Raw genomic sequence first — 22,065 nt, 5'->3', positions numbered from 1 at the left:
GAGGGGAGGTGACGCAAAGGGGGCACGCTCCAGTTGACGTCCCTATGACAAAACGCGTAGGGCGTGGCCTATTCTGACGCTTTTGCATCATCTCCCAGAGGATCACCAACCTAAATCTGACGCTCTCCTGTTTTGATGACATTTGGTTGCTTATCATAAACTGCTTAAATGTAAGTACCATTCTGTCATCTGCGTTCAATAAAGAGTGTTTTATGGTTTTACGCTATGGAATCTCCTCTTTCTTCTCTTATGCCTAAAACGTCACCGTGACCCAGAAACAGCCTGTGGATTGCCGCACAGTGGCATACACTGTGACTGCGCATTACCCCCGCAGGGGTTAAAGAAGCTGCCTAAAACGTCACCGTGACCCAGAAACTGCCTGTGGATTGCCCCACAGTGGCATACACTGTGACTGCGCATTACCCCCGCAGGGGTTAAAGAAGCTGGTGAGTGTCCGCATGATCACAAGACACGAGCACCTGGTCACCAAGATTTATACAAATACCTGCCTTGTTTTACAAAGATGTCAAGTTTTTCACTTAAATTGCACTGAGCACTAGTCACAATTTAACCTATGTAATTATTCAGCAATGTTATATTTGTCAATCACTATATGGGGTTTTTATGCGGATGGAATAGCTTTGGCTAAAGTCATTTTTTGATTTCATCCCCTGTTCCCCTTCCCCCTCCCCCAATTCAAAGGGGGCCAACCTAGCCGTTAAATTTGCTATATGCGATTTTGTTTATATTTTGTTTATAATTTACATGCGATTTTACATGTGGGATTTGGCTACACACGATTTACAAAGTATTTTTTAAACTAGGACCACGTTACACCTACACACTCCAAAGGGGGTCACTTTGCTGTTTTATGTTTGGTTTTATTCTCGTTGAATTTTTTATTTGCAATTTTGATTTATACTTTATATGCGACTTTACATATGGGATTTGGCTACACACGATTTACCAAGTATTTCTATGAATTAGGACTGCGCCACACCCACACACTAACCCTTCACCTACCTTCTGTTTTTTCCACCTTGGTGGAAATCACATTTGTGGAGGCAGCAGTCCTTTATGCGATTTCTTCCATTTTTTCAATTTTTTTCCATTTTCTCCACTTTTTTCTCCACTAGGACAACGTTACACCTACACACTCCAAAGGGAGTCACTTTGCTGTTTTATGTTTTGTTTTTATTTTCGTTGAATTTTCTTTTATTTGCAATTTTGGTTTATGCGACTTTATATATGGGATTTGGCTACACACAATTTACCAAGTATTTCTATAAATTAGGACAGCGCCACACCCACACACTAACCCTTCACTTATAAGGGGGTAATGTTATCCCATCTATCATGTTGTGGAAATTATTTGTGCAATGCTGTTGATTATGCCTGGTCTTAGGTAGACTGTATATGGGGAGTAAGGGGGAGGGGGGAATGTCTTGAAAGGGTTGATGTGCCTTGAGGAAAAGCTTATCATGAGATTATTAACTGTTTATTATTATTTTAGGCCGAGACTGGGTTTTGGGATATACCACTGGTGTCACTTGACCAATTAGATGTTGGTTGGGTGGGGTCCTTGGGGCTCCTTTTTTTTTTTTCCAAAGGGGAATATGTTATCACAATATGTATTGTAGATTGGTTTTATTAGCACTAAATGTTGCAGGTATTACACTATAAGGGGATAATGTTATCCCATCTATTATGTTGGGGAATTTAATTGTGCAATGCTGTTGATTATGCCCAGTCTTAGGTAGACTGTATATGGGGAGGAAGGGGGGGGGGGAGGTGGGTGTGGTATATATATTTTTTTCTTTTTGTGCAATCCAGTTTTTTACACTGTTTGTGTAATTAAGGTTATATACCGTGCGAGGTATAATGTCTTGAAAGGGTTGATGTGCCATGAGGAAAAGTTTATCACAAGATTACTAACTGTTTATTTTAGGTTGAGACTGGGTTTTGGGATATATCACTCGTGGCACTTGACCAATTAGATGTTGGATGGGTGAGGCCCTTGGGGGTCTTTTTTTTTTTTTTTGGAATCAGGTATCACACTGTATATTGTTCATTGGGGTGTATATGGGTTTCACCAGTTGTTGTATGAAATACATTTTTTAGGAAATACTGTTAGTAATTTATCATGTTGGGGAACTCACTTGCGTATTGGTGTTGATGATAATGTTTGATCTATAGAATGATTGGGTTGGTTGGAGGTGGGGTGGGGTGTCTGCTTAGAAGGTTGGGGGGTGGGAGAAGGGGAGGAAGAGGAAGAGAGGAGAAAGATTTTGGGTCTTTTTTTTTTTTCTTTTTCTCTTCCTCTTCTTTCATAACAATTCGAGAAAGGGCTGGTGGTTTGTTGAGAGGGGGTGGGAGGGAGGAGAGAGGGGGGAGGGGGAAGGAGGGGGGGAGGGAAAGGAAAAGAATAAAGAAAAAGGAAAAACATTAAGGGATTAATCTCATAAGTTATACAAGTTTAAAAGTGAATGAGACAACATATTATATGTTGTCTATTGCTCTTGATTGCACTAAATGTTGTATGCATTATATTTTAGGGAATAGTGTTAATTTACTAATTACGATGGGGAATTTTTTTTTTGTGCATTTTTTTTTTTCTGGGGTGTTCGCTGGGAACAAAAGGTTTTCTTTTCTTTTTTTCATAATAATATGCCTGGGTGGGACAGGTCTTTTCTAGGTTAAACCCTTTTATCTCCCTGAGTAGGGAACTTACTATGTAAGATAGAGTCTAAAGAATCAAGTAGGTAGTGAGAGAATTAGTGAGTGTGTTACGTGTGATTGTTGAGGGGGGGTCATATCTTAAACTTTTTTTTTTTTTCAGCTTTCTCTTTTTTCCTCCCTAATGGGGACAATAAAACTTTGCTCTTATAATGTTAGAGGTTTAAACTGTGCAATAAAAAGATCACAAATCCTATACTCTCTTCATAAACAAAAGGTGGGTGTTGCCTTATTTCAGGAGACACATTTTCGAACAGACCATATACCTAATTTACAGAATAGATTTTACACTACTTGGTACCATGACTCTTTCTCATACTAAAAATCTAGGGGAGTCTCAATAGCAATACATAAATCAATTCCTCATCGGGTAGTGGAAACTTGGAGGGATAAAGACGGGAGAGCACTATTAGTAAAACTTGCTATACTTGGTAAAAAATACACTCTTATTAATGTCTATCTTCCTAACTATGAACAAATTAAAACAGCAATACACCTGTTAACAGATCTTATGGAGAGAGCAGAAGGGATAACAATAATAGGTGGTGACTTTAATTTTGTTTTTGATCAGGATATGGATACTACTACACCTTTAAGGTTGCAGAAGGGTAGAGATAAAAAGAAATTCAAGGATATACTAGGAAAGCACCAGTTGGTCGATGTATGGCGGGCTTTTCACCCACTAAAACGGGAATATACATTCCACTCAAAAGTCCATGATACTTATCATAGACTTGACTACTTTCTGACTAATCAGTTAGCAACAGCTGCGGCCTCTTCTTCAGATATAGGCAATTCGATCTTGTCAGATCATATGCCTATATTTCTGGTGGTGGCAGAATCCAATGGGAATAGGAACAGATGTTTTTGGAAGTTAAATGATAACCTTCTATTTGATGAGGCCTGTGTAATTGAGATTAAAGAAGCAATAATGAACTTTATAAAAGATCATAATAGGGACACAACCTCTTTACCTACGCAATGGGAAGCTAGATTAAGATTGGATCTAGATTAAAAAAAACTAAAGAGAGCAGAACAGATGAACTCCTTAAGGAAATTTTGAGACTTGAGTTACTGCATAAGGGATTACCAGTATCGGGAAAATGCGAGGAATTAATAGAAAAAGAGCAAAGCTACGAACTTTGTTCAATGAACAAGCATTGTGAGTTAGAGATAAAAATTGGATGTTGTATTTTCAACAGAGTAATAAACCGGGTAAACTGTTAGCTAGGGCACTGCGCCAACGGGGTAATACATCATCTATTATTAAGATCAAATCGAAAACAGGCGACATAGCGGGTGACCCGAAGGGGATCCTGAAATCATTTCATACCTTTTATACCAGACTATACAATATCCCAAATCAACTAGCAGAACAGGACCCGGAAAAATTCCAGCAGAGAGTACACCAATATATAAAAGATACGGCCTTACCAACTTTATCGGTAATAGAAATAGAACAGCTAGAGCAGGAGTTCTCTGAGATAGAAATACAGAATATAATAGATTCATTGGTGCCAGGCAAAAGCCTGGGACCTGATGGCTTCATCCCACGATTTTATAAAACTTTTAAAGATCTATTAGTCGGACATTTAAACGGACATTTAACTCTGTATCTGCCGTGCAGCCCTTTGTTTCGCAGGGTATGCAAGCTTTTATCTCACTAATACCTAAACCTGAAAAGGACCATACACTATGTGGTAATTATCAACCTATCTCATTGACAAATATCGATCTGAGAATATATTCTAAAATCATTGCAAACAGAATTACCTTGATTATACCAAGATATATACACCTGGATCAGGTGGGATTCATAAAAGGACGAGAGGCAAGAGATAACACCTTAAAGACCTTGACATTGGTGGAATATGTCCGGAGACACACCATCCCATCCTGCCTTCTGGCAATAGATGCCGAGAAGGCGTTTGATAGGGTGGGATGGTGTTTTCTCCGGGAAACTTTAAAATAGTGGGGGTTGGGTCCGGTGCTCCTAGAATAAATAATGATGTTATATCACAATCCAACTGCTAAAATACGAGCAAATGGGGAGGTATCCGATACAGTCACCATAGCGAATGGTACCCGCCGGGGATGTCCGCTGTCCCCTTTGCTATACGTACTAGTTATGGAGCACCTAGTAACAGCTATTCGGAATAATAGGGATATATCAGGTATGAAAATAGGTGATATTGAATATAAAATGTCAGTTTATGCTGACGATCTGCTACTCTATATTACAAACCCTTTGGTTACTCTGCCAAATCCAATTAGGGAATTTAAGCGTTTTGGGGAGGTGAGTAATTTTAAGGTGAACTTTGAAAAATCGGAAGCACTTAGTATTACTCTACCAAATGATATTGTGGATTTACTTAAAAAGAACTTTTTGTTTATATGGCAAGCAAATGCGCTTAAATACCTTGGAATACACATCCCTAGTGATTTATGTAAGATCCAAGAATATAATTACCTCCCGTTAGTGAAAACAATTATAAAATTATTACAACAATATAATAAAGGAATATTTTCGTGGATGGGTAGGATAAGTATTATAAAAATTGATATTTTGCCTAAGATACTCTATATATTTCAAACCATTCCAATATTCCCATCAACAAAAATCTTGAACCAACTACGGAAAGTCATTGGGAGCTTCATCTGGGTGGGTAAAACCACTAGAATCAGTAGAGGAACACTAATTAAATTAAAACAGGATGGAGGGTTGGCCCTCCCAGATTTATCAACTTATCTTAAATCAGTATTTATTACTAGGATTGTGGATTGGTTTCATAATGCTGATAGTAAGCAATGGGTGAGGTTGGAGGAAGAGATTGCAGCTATTAAACTGAAATCATTACCATGGATAATAAAGGAAAAACGAACTCCAGAAGGAGAGTTACCCTTCTTGGTCGCTTCAACACTGAAAGTGTGGGATGGACTGCTAGAACTTGGAATAGGGTCGACCTATAGAGGTCCAATGACCCCTTTATTTGATAATCCTGAATTCCCTCCAGCAAGGGAAGCTAGGAATTACCTTAAATGGCAAAGAAATGAGGATACTAGGATAGTTGAGACAATGGAGGGGAATAGACTTCTTACGGTAGAGGCTTTGGGTATGGAATATAAAACAAACTGGATGCAATATAGACAGCTTCAGACGTACATCTTCTCGTTGGCGAAAGAAGCGATATTGGATAGGCCACTTACAGACTTGGAAAATCTGCTTCTACAAGAGCAAAAGCCAAACCATATACTCTCTAGGATTTATAGATATTTAATCTCAAATAATAAGATACATGAGTTAACATATGTCAAAAAATGGGAGGCAGAATTGGGGAGAAATTTTAAGATTCTGAGAAATTTTAAGATTCTGGCAAGATGGTATAGATGTCCTTTGGATTTACATAAGATAAAATCAGATAATGAAGACATCTGTTGGAGATGTCGGAGAGCGAAGGGTACAATGTCGCATATATGGTATTTTTGCCCGGGGGTTCAAATTTTCTGGAAATTTTTTTTCGAAATAAATAGGGCAATAACTGGAAGTAATCTACAGCCAGATGTATTTATAACAGTACTTTCAATGATCCCAGTGTCGGTGAAAAGTATAAAGGAGAGTATTCTTAAACATTTTGTAACAGCAGCGCGTACAATTATAGCCAGGACATGGAAAAGCAATATAAAACCCTCTATAGGGGAATGGGAGTGTGAGTTGGGTGATATGCGCTCACTAGAGGAAAGGATTATTTTGGAAACTGGGCTAAAAAAACAGGTTTTAGCTTCCTGGCAGGATTGGGGAGAGTATAGAGCCACATTAATTGCATGAGTAAATTGGGAGGAACTAGAGAAATAAGGGGGGGTTCCCTTTTCTTTCTTTTTTTTTTCTTTTTGGGGGTGTATGTGTGAGAGGAATGAATGATGTAGGTCCTCTATCAATGGGTGGTTAAATGCCCCATTTTAAAGTAGTAGAAATAAAGAAATGAAATTGTGGCTTATATGAGGAAAGATGGTTTGGGATGAATAAAATGACAAGCTATAGGGGTATAAGTTTGAAGAGGGAAGAAGAGGGGACACAGGGAAGAAAGAAGAGTGCTGCTCACCCCTGATGATTGAAGCAAAAAAGAAAGAGACGAATTCCCCAATTGGGGTTTTTAGGCAGCAAAAAAAGGAAGGGTAGAGAGGCCAATACGTAAAAATGTATCTTTATTGTACAAAAAACTTCAACACACTGGTTAAAAAGAATGAGCTCACATAGGGTGTTTACCAATACATGACACTCAACACATACACTATATATATATGTTCATGACAACTTGGCATGTGCGTTTGACTTATGGCAAAATTATGGAGCTGACGCGTTTCGACCTATATGTTCCAGGTCTTCTTCAAAGGTCAATTTGCTAAAATTATATCAAGAAATGCATGTGTCAAAAAAATTAGTATATATTGGAAACAAGTACATAGCATATCAATACAGCATATTTACCCAATAATGAGTGTCCTAAGCCCAGGAGCTTCTTGTTGGGTAGATCCCTTTAAAATCAAAAGATTGCCCGTTCACCTTCCCCCGGAGGTCTCATGGCATCACCGCCGCAGCCCACATTCCCAGGGGAGGATCCCAAAAGGATGTGGCTTACAAGAGGTCACACTGTAAGGCACCCCCTATGCGCAGACCACCCAGCCGGTCAGATAGGGAAGACACCTGCAGCAACAACCCAGGGAGAGAAGAATAACAAAGATAGAGACAATGTATATTATGTATTGGTGTGCACTCCAACATAAGGTCTAAGAAGTGCAAGAAGTATATATATATTTGTATCTGCTTGGTTATAAAAACCATAGCTACCTATGTCCACCCATTACATTGGCCGTGGCCTGTGTGTACTGGGTGTATGTGTCTGTGCGTAAAAAAATCCGCACAGACATATACAAATGTGTGTGCACACACACATATGTATACCATACTTATGATTTTAAGGTACCTATTTTAATACGAGAGATATGGCGGAGTGCACGCTATAGTAGGAGAAATAACAGAATCAAGGAGGGAGTAATAGATTACAAATTAGTACCTCAACCCTGTAGAGAAGTGTAAATGGAATGGAGAATGTGATTAATGAGAAATAACACTGGAAAGTGAAAAAAGTTGTAGGAACCAAGGACGTGAATCCCTGATGTGGACAACAAGTATGTGTAAAAAGTGAACACGCAAAAGAGTGAGAAACAAAAAACATTTAAAAATAATGAATGTGAAAACCGGGTGAACAAGTGCCCACAGGTGAAGAAAGAAAATATATAAGGTGTGCCAAGTATGTTACCTAATAAACAAGGTAAGAGCAGTGCAGAAACCACACTATGTTGCCCGGTATGCTTGCACTTAGGTATGACCTGACCCGGGATTGGTCACTGCCTAGAACTGGCTAAATAAACGCCTGTCCAGGTTACCATTTGGCAAGTCTGAAAGTATAAAGTAAATAAAAATATTGTATACATTTGAGTATTTAATGGTCATTGTAATAAACCAAATGTTATGTTATGGGGCAACAAAAGTGCAATGACGTAAAACAAAATAGTGTACTTACAATGTGAAGCCGCAGGAGAGACCGTCAGCTGGACAGAAAGTGTTAGGAGTGATAAGGGAAGGATGAGGAAGTGTATATAGGCCCCTAATATTAGGGCGGGACTCCACATGGGTTGATTGGTAGCAGGTGCCAGTATTCCACTGATGAGACCGCTCCGGGAGGACCGAGCCCGGGGGCATGGCGGCCGCGAGGCGGCCTCGTGTGATCTCCTCGGCGTTCAGGGCGAGCGAACGCCCCGTCCACTGACGTCATCACCGTCGCAAATGCGTGACGCACCCGCATCACGTGGCACGCGCGGGGCCCCGCGCATGCGCAGTGAGCGGAAACGTCCGGGGATGTGCCTGAACGCCGCCGGCAAGGGGGAATCCCCAATCTGGCAACCAGGTCCACCCTGGGTATCCAATGGGGAACGGCGGGAGGGGGAGCCATCCATAAAGGAGTCCCACCTCCCCGCCTTACCTTGCCGGGAAGACACATCCAGGGGAACCAACCCCGGTACTGGGGCGGCGCCAGCAGCCATGATGACTACTCATGGGGGGAAGGGGAGCAAGCTATAAAGGGGACAACATTTCAATGATTGTACAAGATCAAGAAAATACAAGAATGGTATAAAATATAAATGTAAGCGTATCATCCCATATTGATACATACAATTTTTGGCGAAAAGGATTTTAACATGAGACATCCATATATGCAGGGTACATTCACATGTCTAGGTATATGGAGGTAACATGAAATAAGAAACACATTCTAGAGCAAAAAAGAGACAACACAAGGTGAAGCCAAAATCACATATACACTGCACATCAAAAAATGTATGCAGAATAAATACATAAGTGGTCATAAATGTCCCTAAACTATCAGAAAGGGAATGGGAAAAAGGGAGGAGGAGGAAGGGGGGGAAAAAAAACAAAAAAAAAAACAAAAAAAAAAACAAAAAAAAAACAAAAAAAAAGGAAGGAAGGGAAGGGAACAGGGAAGGGAAGGGAAAGACATAGAAACTAGTAAGAAGGAGGAGCAGGGGAAAAGAGCCCTAAGGGGCACAGTTGCTTTCTAATGTTGGCAGAGGGCAAAAGGACCTTATTGGGTCTTACCCGAAAAAAACCCTTTTAGAAATGGGGCAAACGATATAGCGTCATTTAGTCCTGGGAACGAGGTGGCATCTAATTGAAATATCCACTTTTGTTCATGTTGCAACAGGATTTTGTTCCAATCACCGCCTCGATTTGGTATATGTACTCTATCGAGGGCGGTGAAGGATACTTTTGGCATTTTATAATTGTGTACTGACACCACGTGTCGGCCCAATGGTAGATAGTAATTGCCAATTTGCATATGATAAATATGCTTGGACATGCGACGATGGAATTCCTGTTTGGTCTTACCAACATAGTAAGCCCCACATTCACAAGACATAAGGTATACAATCCCTCTTGTTTGACAATTCGTGAAATGTTTGGGCTTGAACAGTGCCCCATTTGGGAGATGGAAGGTTTTGTCCCGTCTGATATATTGGCCGGTAGAACAATGTCCACAAGGGAAGGACCCCAAAGTTACACAATGTTTGGATCTCTTTATTTCATCTTTAAACTCGCTTTGAACTAATCTGTCTCGTAAAGAGATAGCGCGTTTATAGGTAATTGATGGTTTATTGGAGATAAAATTACGGACCTTTGGGTCATTCAGCAATATAGGCCAATGTCTTTGGATGACATTGTTGACCACCTGGTGTTGTCTAGAGAACCGTAAAATGATCCTAGTGGGGCCAGTGTTGGTACCATCCATTGGCTTTTTATTGTGTTGGGATAGAAGTTCCGACCGGGATTGTGCAATTGCTCTATTATATCCCTTTCGTAAGCAAGAGCGGCTGTAGCCACGTGCCAACAATCTGGTTTGTAACTTATAGGCTTCCTCTTTGAAGAGGGTATCACTTGAACAGTTCCTGCGTAAACGCAGGTACTGTCCATATGGTATCGACCTCTTCAGAACTGTAGGGTGAAAGCTCTCGGCGTGCAACACTGTGTTGCCGGCCGTGCTTTTACGAAAGAGAGTGCTTGAGATCTTATTGTCAGGAGTACGTATCAATTTGACATCCAAAAATGTCGTTTGATCAGGATCATAAGTCATAGTAAACTTCAAATTGTGTTTGTTTTGATTGATGTGATTCAAAAATTGAAGTAACATTTCCTCCGAACCCTCCCAGACGATGAGGACATCATCGATGTACCGTAGCCACAATTTGATGTGGCCCGTGTACACCGCGAGGTCCCCACCGTCTAGGAGGGCCCTCTCCCACTCCCCCAGGTACAGATTGGCGTAGGCCGGGGCACAACAAGTGCCCATGGCCACGCCCTGCACCTGGAGGTAGTGGGAGTTGTTGAAACAAAAAAAGTTATGATGTAGGATGTAGTCAAGTCCATCCACAATGAACTCGTTCAATGCCTCATCGTATTTTTGGCTTCGATGCAAGAGCGCCCGCACAGCAGCGATCCCCTGGTTATGGGGGATCGAGCTGTACAGGGCCTCGACATCGATAGCTACCAGGAAGGAATTCACTGGAAGGATAAGCTCTTCAATTTTTTGCAACAGGTGTATAGTATCCTTCAAGAAGGAGGGCATACCAAGGACAAAGGGTTGCAGAAAGGAGTCGATAAGTCGGCTCAGATTTTCGGATATACCCCCATTGCCCGAAACGATGGGTCGTCCAGGGGGATCTGTCTGGCTCTTATGTATCTTGGGCAAACTATAAAAAGTTGCCACCCTTGGATGTTTAATACAAATAAATTCGTATTGGTCCTTGGTAATAACTCCCCTTTCAAATGCTGATTGAATCAGTCTGTAGAAATCGGTGTAAGAGGCTTGTATGAGTCTAATGGGGATGGTCCTATACCATTCCTCATTATCAAGAATATTTTGGCACATACGTACGTAGTCCTCATTATTCATCAAGACCACGTTGCCGCCCTTATCAGATGGCTTAATTGTAATTTTGTTGTTTTTGCATAAGGAGTCTAAGGCTTGAGACTCCTCTTTAGTTAGATTTTCAGGGCGTACATTCTTGTTGTATTGGAGTTTTAGGAGATCTCTTAATGTTTGTTTAACAAAGATCTCAATGCTTGGATTCAAATTGAGGGGAGGAAATTTAGCAGAGGGTTTCTTAAAGCATATTGTGGAATTCTTAGTAGGCTCATTGGCAGTGGAGAGTAAAGTCTCCAAATCGATTTGATCAATGAGATCCAAATTGTTGCTTTCCTGAAATAGAAGGGTCAAGTCCCGTAGGGCCTTAAACTCTCTCATGTTAAAGCTAGGCCAGTCCATTGTATCGACATTTTCATCTACTTTTGCATGGAGGCTCTTGAGTAGTAGCCGGCGTGCAAAGAGATGCAGATCAGTGATCACTTCAAAGATGTCAAAGTTGTTCTGTGGGCAAAAAGTTAAACCACGTGACAGTACGCTACTTTCTGCTGCAGAAAGGGGATGAGATGATAAGTTAATTACACTAAGGGATTCTGTTGTCCCCTTGTGACAAAAGCGTCCAAATTTCCTGTTCCCCTGTTTGTCTGGGATAGGGGAAATCCCCGTATCGGGTTTAAAGGACTCTGAGGTCCAATTTTCGGGCGTCCTGATGTTTGATTTGTATGAGTGGTATTTGTGGGGATATTTTGAGGTAAAGGATCTATTTCACTCGTTCCAATTATTGGACCATTCGGTCCAAGATTGGAAAATGTGGGTTGTTCACTTATGGGAGAATCATGTACACTTTCCCCATTGTTCTCCACAATACGTTTTTTCCTTTCCTGCTCAGGTGAACCCCTGTTATTGCGATTTCTTTTGAATTTCCCAGATCCCTTAGGAAGTCCCTTTTTATTCTGGTTGGAATCAGATTTATCATGGGGTTTGAGTACATTGTTTGTATTCTTTTTGTTATTAATATTCTTGGGTTGTTGTTGTACTGTATATTGTTTGTTCCTTAGATTGCGCGAGATCTGGGTATTCCATTTGTATGCCCGCCCATCTGTAAATGCCGATTTGTCCCTCCAGAATTTTGACTCTTTTTTCTGTAGGATGCCTCTATTATGGGCCGACAGGCTATCCCGAAGGTTCCCCTGTAGTTCCAAAAAGAGGGCATGCTGTGTAAAGGGTTTTAATGCTTCTTCTATATGGTTGATTTCTTCATCTAATGATGCTATTTGTTTATTGTACTCTCGGGTGAGGATAACCATCATCTGCCGAGAGCATGCATCAAGATTGGCCTCCCATTCATTTTTAAGGTCGACATTAATTTGATCCAGGTTGGGGAAAACCTGGATCCGTAGTCCCAGAGGGTTAATTTTTTCTTCAATATACCTATTTAAGGATTTAACGTGCCAGAAAAGTGCTGATTTTTTCTCCAAGATTTTATTTAACTTTTGGACTAAGGATGAGATCAGGGTTTTCATACGATCACCCTGTTCAAAATCCGTCTCATATCCCAACATTAGATTGGCCCATTCCTCTCCCTGATAGTTGCTCATTTTGAAAAAAGTACAAAAACCTCTAAAATATCATAAATACCAAAAAGGAAAACATATAAATAACCCTACACCCTGGAGCTCATATTTTTCTTCCCGTGTGTCAACGGGGAAAGGGGTGTTTAACCACCCAAATTTGACAAATGAAGAAGAGGGGACACAGGGAAGAAAGAAGAGTGCTGCTCACCCCTGATGATTGAAGCAAAAAAGAAAGAGACGAATTCCCCAATTGGGGTTTTTAGGCAGCAAAAAAAGGAAGGGTAGAGAGGCCAATACGTAAAAATGTATCTTTATTGTACAAAAAACTTCAACACACTGGTTAAAAAGAATGAGCTCACATAGGGTGTTTACCAATACATGACACTCAACACATACACTATATATATATGTTCATGACAACTTGGCATGTGCGTTTGACTTATGGCAAAATTATGGAGCTGACGCGTTTCGACCTATATGTTCCAGGTCTTCTTCAAAGGTCAATTTGCTAAAATTATATCAAGAAATGCATGTGTCAAAAAAATTAGTATATATTGGAAACAAGTACATAGCATATCAATACAGCATATTTACCCAATAATGAGTGTCCTAAGCCCAGGAGCTTCTTGTTGGGTAGATCCCTTTAAAATCAAAAGATTGCCCGTTCACCTTCCCCCGGAGGTCTCATGGCATCACCGCCGCAGCCCACATTCCCAGGGGAGGATCCCAAAAGGATGTGGCTTACAAGAGGTCACACTGTAAGGCACCCCCTATGCGCAGACCACCCAGCCGGTCAGATAGGGAAGACACCTGCAGCAACAACCCAGGGAGAGAAGAATAACAAAGATAGAGACAATGTATATTATGTATTGGTGTGCACTCCAACATAAGGTCTAAGAAGTGCAAGAAGTATATATATATTTGTATCTGCTTGGTTATAAAAACCATAGCTACCTATGTCCACCCATTACATTGGCCGTGGCCTGTGTGTACTGGGTGTATGTGTCTGTGCGTAAAAAAATCCGCACAGACATATACAAATGTGTGTGCACACACACATATGTATACCATACTTATGATTTTAAGGTACATATAGGTCGAAACGCGTCAGGTCCATAATTTTGCCATAAGTCAAACGCACATGCCAAGTTGTCATGAACATATATATATAGTGTATGTGTTGAGTGTCATGTATTGGTAAACACCCTATGTGAGCTCATTCTTTTTAACCAGTGTGTTGAAGTTTTTTGTACAATAAAGATACATTTTTACGTATTGGCCTCTCTACCCTTCCTTTTTTTGCTGCCTAAAAACCCCAATTGGGGAATTCGTCTCTTTCTTTTTTGCTTCAATCATCAGGGGTGAGCAGCACTCTTCTTTCTTCCCTGTGTCCCCTCTTCTTCATTTGTCAAATTTGGGTGGTTAAACACCCCTTTCCCCGTTGACACACGGGAAGAAAAATATGAGCTCCAGGGTGTAGGGTTATTTATATGTTTTCCTTTTTGGTATTTATGATATTTTAGAGGTTTTTGTACTTTTTTCAAAATGAGCAACTATCAGGGAGAGGAATGGGCCAATCTAATGTTGGGATATGAGACGGATTTTGAACAGGGTGATCGTATGAAAACCCTGATCTCATCCTTAGTCCAAAAGTTAAATAAAATCTTGGAGAAAAAATCAGCACTTTTCTGGCACGTTAAATCCTTAAATAGGTATATTGAAGAAAAAATTAACCCTCTGGGACTACGGATCCAGGTTTTCCCCAACCTGGATCAAATTAATGTCGACCTTAAAAATGAATGGGAGGCCAATCTTGATGCATGCTCTCGGCAGATGATGGTTATCCTCACCCGAGAGTACAATAAACAAATAGCATCATTAGATGAAGAAATCAACCATATAGAAGAAGCATTAAAACCCTTTACACAGCATGCCCTCTTTTTGGAACTACAGGGGAACCTTCGGGATAGCCTGTCGGCCCATAATAGAGGCATCCTACAGAAAAAAGAGTCAAAATTCTGGAGGGACAAATCGGCATTTACAGATGGGCGGGCATACAAATGGAATACCCAGATCTCGCGCAATCTAAGGAACAAACAATATACAGTACAACAACAACCCAAGAATATTAATAACAAAAAGAATACAAACAATGTACTCAAACCCCATGATAAATCTGATTCCAACCAGAATAAAAAGGGACTTCCTAAGGGATCTGGGAAATTCAAAAGAAATCGCAATAACAGGGGTTCACCTGAGCAGGAAAGGAAAAAACGTATTGTGGAGAACAATGGGGAAAGTGTACATGATTCTCCCATAAGTGAACAACCCACATTTTCCAATCTTGGACCGAATGGTCCAATAATTGGAACGAGTGAAATAGATCCTTTACCTCAAAATATCCCCACAAATACCACTCATACAAATCAAACATCAGGACGCCCGAAAATTGGACCTCAGAGTCCTTTAAACCCGATACGGGGATTTCCCCTATCCCAGACAAACAGGGGAACAGGAAATTTGGACGCTTTTGTCACAAGGGGACAACAGAATCCCTTAGTGTAATTAACTTATCATCTCATCCCCTTTCTGCAGCAGAAAGTAGCGTACTGTCACGTGGTTTAACTTTTTGCCCACAGAACAACTTTGACATCTTTGAAGTGATCACTGATCTGCATCTCTTTGCACGCCGGCTACTACTCAAGAGCCTCCATGCAAAAGTAGATGAAAATGTCGATACAATGGACTGGCCTAGCTTTAACATGAGAGAGTTTAAGGCCCTACGGGACTTGACCCTTCTATTTCAGGAAAGCAACAATTTGGATCTCATTGATCAAATCGATTTGGAGACTTTACTCTCCACTGCCAATGAGCCTACTAAGAATTCCACAATATGCTTTAAGAAACCCTCTGCTAAATTTCCTCCCCTCAATTTGAATCCAAGCATTGAGATCTTTGTTAAACAAACATTAAGAGATCTCCTAAAACTCCAATACAACAAGAATGTACGCCCTGAAAATCTAACTAAAGAGGAGTCTCAAGCCTTAGACTCCTTATGCAAAAACAACAAAATTACAATTAAGCCATCTGATAAGGGCGGCAACGTGGTCTTGATGAATAATGAGGACTACGTACGTATGTGCCAAAATATTCTTGATAATGAGGAATGGTATAGGACCATCCCCATTAGACTCATACAAGCCTCTTACACCGATTTCTACAGACTGATTCAATCAGCATTTGAAAGGGGAGTTATTACCAAGGACCAATACGAATTTATTTGTATTAAACATCCAAGGGTGGCAACTTTTTATAGTTTGCCCAAGATACATAAGAGCCAGACAGATCCCCCTGGACGACCCATCGTTTCGGGCAATGGGGGTATATCCGAAAATCTGAGCCGACTTATCGACTCCTTTCTGCAACCCTTTGTCCTTGGTATGCCCTCCTTCTTGAAGGATACTATACACCTGTTGCAAAAAATTGAAGAGCTTATCCTTCCAGTGAATTCCTTCCTGGTAGCTATCGATGTCGAGGCCCTGTACAGCTCGATCCCCCATAACCAGGGGATCGCTGCTGTGCGGGCGCTCTTGCATCGAAGCCAAAAATACGATGAGGCATTGAACGAGTTCATTGTGGATGGACTTGACTACATCCTACATCATAACTTTTTTTGTTTCAACAACTCCCACTACCTCCAGGTGCAGGGCGTGGCCATGGGCACTTGTTGTGCCCCGGCCTACGCCAATCTGTACCTGGGGGAGTGGGAGAGGGCCCTCCTAGACGGTGGGGACCTCGCGGTGTACACGGGCCACATCAAATTGTGGCTACGGTACATCGATGATGTCCTCATCGTCTGGGAGGGTTCGGAGGAAATGTTACTTCAATTTTTGAATCACATCAATCAAAACAAACACAATTTGAAGTTTACTATGACTTATGATCCTGATCAAACGACATTTTTGGATGTCAAATTGATACGTACTCCTGACAATAAGATCTCAAGCACTCTCTTTCGTAAAAGCACGGCCAGCAACACAGTGTTGCACGCCGAGAGCTTTCACCCTACAGTTCTGAAGAGGTCGATACCATATGGACAGTACCTGCGTTTACGCAGGAACTGTTCAAGTGATACCCTCTTCAAAGAGGAAGCCTATAAGTTACAAACCAGATTGTTGGCACGTGGCTACAGCCGCTCTTGCTTACGAAAGGGATATAATAGAGCAATTGCACAATCCTGGTCGGAACTTCTATCCCAACACAATAAAAAGCCAATGGATGGTACCAACACTGGCCCCACTAGGATCATTTTACGGTTCTCTAGACAACACCAGGTGGTCAACAATGTCATCCAAAGACATTGGCCTATATTGCTGAATGACCCAAAGGTCCGTAATTTTATCTCCAATAAACCATCAATTACCTATAAACGCGCTATCTCTTTACGAGACAGATTAGTTCAAAGCGAGTTTAAAGATGAAATAAAGAGATCCAAACATTGTGTAACTTTGGGGTCCTTCCCTTGTGGACATTGTTCTACCTGCCAATATATCAGACGGGACAAAACCTTCCATCTCCCAAATGGGGCACTGTTCAAGCCCAAACATTTCACGAATTGTCAAACAAGAGGGATTGTATACCTTATGTCTTGTGAATGTGGGGCTTACTATGTTGGTAAGACCAAACAGGAATTCCATCGTCGCATGTCCAAGCATATTTATCATATGCAAATTGGCAATTACTATCTACCATTGGGCCGACACGTGGTGTCAGTACACAATTATAAAATGCCAAAAGTATCCTTCACCGCCCTCGATAGAGTACATATACCAAATCGAGGCGGTGATTGGAACAAAATCCTGTTGCAACATGAACAAAAGTGGATATTTCAATTAGATGCCACCTCGTTCCCAGGACTAAATGACGCTATATCGTTTGCCCCATTTCTAAAAGGGTTTTTTTCGGGTAAGACCCAATAAGGTCCTTTTGCCCTCTGCCAACATTAGAAAGCAACTGTGCCCCTTAGGGCTCTTTTCCCCTGCTCCTCCTTCTTACTAGTTTCTATGTCTTTCCCTTCCCTTCCCTGTTCCCTTCCCTTCCTTCCTTTTTTTTTGTTTTTTTTTTTTTTGTTTTTTTTTTTTTGTTTTTTTTTTTTTTGTTTTTTTTTCTTTTTTTTTTTTTTTGTTTTTTTGTTTTTGTTTTTTTTTGTTTTGTTTTTTTTTTTTTTTTTTTTTCCCCCCCCCTTCCTCCTCCTCCCTTTTTCCCATTCCCTTTCTGATAGTTTAGGGACATTTATGACCACTTATGTATTTATTCTGCATACATTTTTTGATGTGCAGTGTATATGTGATTTTGGCTTCACCTTGTGTTGTCTCTTTTTTGCTCTAGAATGTGTTTCTTATTTCATGTTACCTCCATATACCTAGACATGTGAATGTACCCTGCATATATGGATGTCTCATGTGAAAATCCTTTTCGCCAAAAATTGTATGTATCAATATGGGATGATACGCTTACATTTATATTTTATACCATTCTTGTATTTTCTTGATCTTGTACAATCATTGAAATGTTGTCCCCTTTATAGCTTGCTCCCCTTCCCCCCATGAGTAGTCATCATGGCTGCTGGCGCCGCCCCAGTACCGGGGTTGGTTCCCCTGGATGTGTCTTCCCGGCAAGGTAAGGCGGGGAGGTGGGACTCCTTTATGGATGGCTCCCCCTCCCGCCGTTCCCCATTGGATACCCAGGGTGGACCTGGTTGCCAGATTGGGGATTCCCCCTTGCCGGCGGCGTTCAGGCACATCCCCGGACGTTTCCGCTCACTGCGCATGCGCGGGGCCCCGCGCGTGCCACGTGATGCGGGTGCGTCACGCATTTGCGACGGTGATGACGTCAGTGGACGGGGCGTTCGCTCGCCCTGAACGCCGAGGAGATCACACGAGGCCGCCTCGCGGCCGCCATGCCCCCGGGCTCGGTCCTCCCGGAGCGGTCTCATCAGTGGAATACTGGCACCTGCTACCAATCAACCCATGTGGAGTCCCGCCCTAATATTAGGGGCCTATATACACTTCCTCATCCTTCCCTTATCACTCCTAACACTTTCTGTCCAGCTGACGGTCTCTCCTGCGGCTTCACATTGTAAGTACACTATTTTGTTTTACGTCATTGCACTTTTGTTGCCCCATAACATAACATTTGGTTTATTACAATGACCATTAAATACTCAAATGTATACAATATTTTTATTTACTTTATACTTTCAGACTTGCCAAATGGTAACCTGGACAGGCGTTTATTTAGCCAGTTCTAGGCAGTGACCAATCCCGGGTCAGGTCATACCTAAGTGCAAGCATACCGGGCAACATAGTGTGGTTTCTGCACTGCTCTTACCTTGTTTATTAGGTAACATACTTGGCACACCTTATATATTTTCTTTCTTCACCTGTGGGCACTTGTTCACCCGGTTTTCACATTCATTATTTTTAAATGTTTTTTGTTTCTCACTCTTTTGCGTGTTCACTTTTTACACATACTTGTTGTCCACATCAGGGATTCACGTCCTTGGTTCCTACAACTTTTTTCACTTTCCAGTGTTATTTCTCATTAATCACATTCTCCATTCCATTTACACTTCTCTACAGGGTTGAGGTACTAATTTGTAATCTATTACTCCCTCCTTGATTCTGTTATTTCTCCTACTATAGCGTGCACTCCGCCATATCTCTCGTATTAAAATAGGTACCTTAAAATCATAAGTATGGTATACATATGTGTGTGTGCACACACATTTGTATATGTCTGTGCGGATTTTTTTACGCACAGACACATACACCCAGTACACACAGGCCACGGCCAATGTAATGGGTGGACATAGGTAGCTATGGTTTTTATAACCAAGCAGATACAAATATATATATACTTCTTGCACTTCTTAGACCTTATGTTGGAGTGCACACCAATACATAATATACATTGTCTCTATCTTTGTTATTCTTCTCTCCCTGGGTTGTTGCTGCAGGTGTCTTCCCTATCTGACCGGCTGGGTGGTCTGCGCATAGGGGGTGCCTTACAGTGTGACCTCTTGTAAGCCACATCCTTTTGGGATCCTCCCCTGGGAATGTGGGCTGCGGCGGTGATGCCATGAGACCTCCGGGGGAAGGTGAACGGGCAATCTTTTGATTTTAAAGGGATCTACCCAACAAGAAGCTCCTGGGCTTAGGACACTCATTATTGGGTAAATATGCTGTATTGATATGCTATGTACTTGTTTCCAATATATACTAATTTTTTTGACACATGCATTTCTTGATATAATTTTAGCAAATTGACCTTTGAAGAAGACCTGGAACATATAGGTCGAAACGCGTCAGGTCCATAATTTTGCCATAAGTCAAACGCACATGCCAAGTTGTCATGAACATATATATATAGTGTATGTGTTGAGTGTCATGTATTGGTAAACACCCTATGTGAGCTCATTCTTTTTAACCAGTGTGTTGAAGTTTTTTGTACAATAAAGATACATTTTTACGTATTGGCCTCTCTACCCTTCTTTTTTTGCTGCCTAAAAACCCCAATTGGGGAATTCGTCTCTTTCTTTTTTGCTAAGTTTGAAGAGGAACCCCTAATTATGTACAAAAGGAAAGATAATACCACATCATTGATAGAGGCTGTATATTTATATACCGAATGTATCATAAAATTTTGTAAAAATGTTTCGATAAATAAAGATATTATCAAAAAAAAATGTTTTATTTTTTACAATTTTTTTGTATTTGCTTTGCAGGTATGGTATAGTTTACTGTTATACTGTAATGTTACTTTGTTTTATGGTTAACCATCATTTGCTTAGCAGGTACGCCATTCAGTTGCAGCGCGGATTTATTTATCTTGACAGCAACAGCGTTTGCTCCCACGATACATAAAGCCGTGACTCCAGCTCTGTCAGAGGTAATTTCACCACCACAGTTAAAAAAAAGCATATATGCTGAAGCATGGGGGCAGCAGGGGCGGAGGAGAGATTCGCTCCTACCTTTTGCAGGTACAGTCTTTGGCGAAGTGTGTGGATGAAGCGCAGCACTTGAAACAGATGTTGTTCTCTTTGAGGAAAGCCTTGCGATCCTGGATGGCCTTTGTCCTGAAGGCTCTACATTTCAGAAGAGGATGTGGCATGTTATGCAGAGGGCAGAACTTAGTAGGGTCGCTGTCTTAATCCTCTGGCTGAGACTCTGCAAATCTGTGGGAAGAAATGTTAGTCTTGTGCACTGCTACTGGAGTTGCTTAGGGCTAGAAGAAGTGGTATAAGACACTGGAAAAATGAAGCTGGGGTCATCTTTCATTCCTGCTTGTCTGTCTACAAAGTCCACAAACTCTCTAAAGGGTGGAAGGAGCACATTGTGTATTTGTTTGTAGTTACAGCCATGAGCGATCCATCGTTTGTGTAACTCATAAGGAAGTTTCTGTGCTAAAGAGTGAATACCTCTAGCAGAGTCAAGATAAGAAAGGCCAGGTAAGTCTCCTTCTGTTTTAGCAACTTGTAACTCCATACACAGGTCACTGAATTCCCCAAATCTTTGATAACCTCTGCTAGGTATTTTTGGGAAGTCCTCCATCCTTTTGAACAGTGTACTCTCTATAGCCTCTGGTGAGCCATAACATCTATCCAGTCTGTTCAGATATTTGTAAGGCCTACCTCAGGGTGGTTTATGTTAATGTCTCTGATCCTTTTGGCATGTTCAACAAAATCATTGCCAAGCCACTTTACGAGGAGGTCTATCTGATCCCCGCAGGATAGATCTAGACCTCGAAAGGCACTCTGGAAAGAGGATCGCCATGCCCTGTAGTGTGGAGGGCGATCATTGAATTTGACAAGTCCTTGGGTAACTAACTCTTTTGGCCAGGAACTTGGCAAAGTCTACAGTAGCCTGATTGGCATTGGGGTAGGCTGCTGGTGTATTGTGGTGCGGTGTAAAGGCATACCTGGTAGAAGTCTCTTCTATAGTTCATCCTTAACACAAATAAAAGAAAAGAATTGCGCTAGGTGCATAAAAAGTATGAGTGAAAATGTGAATGAGAATGGTCCTGCTGCTATGCACTGTAACCCCGATCTAAGGGCACCAAAATCAAATACAACTCCAAAAAGTGCAGCGCTGGACTTACTAATATAAATATATAGTGGTAAGTATTATTAGACTAGCTAATATGAATATACGGTGATAAATTCTACTACAACAATGTGCACAATAGAGACCCTAATG

The sequence above is a fragment of the Aquarana catesbeiana genome, linkage group LG11, assembly GCF_042186555.1.
Source record: "Aquarana catesbeiana isolate 2022-GZ linkage group LG11, ASM4218655v1, whole genome shotgun sequence".
NCBI classification, from domain to species: Eukaryota; Metazoa; Chordata; class Amphibia; order Anura; family Ranidae; genus Aquarana; species Aquarana catesbeiana.
This window is presented reverse-complemented; position numbering follows the sequence as displayed.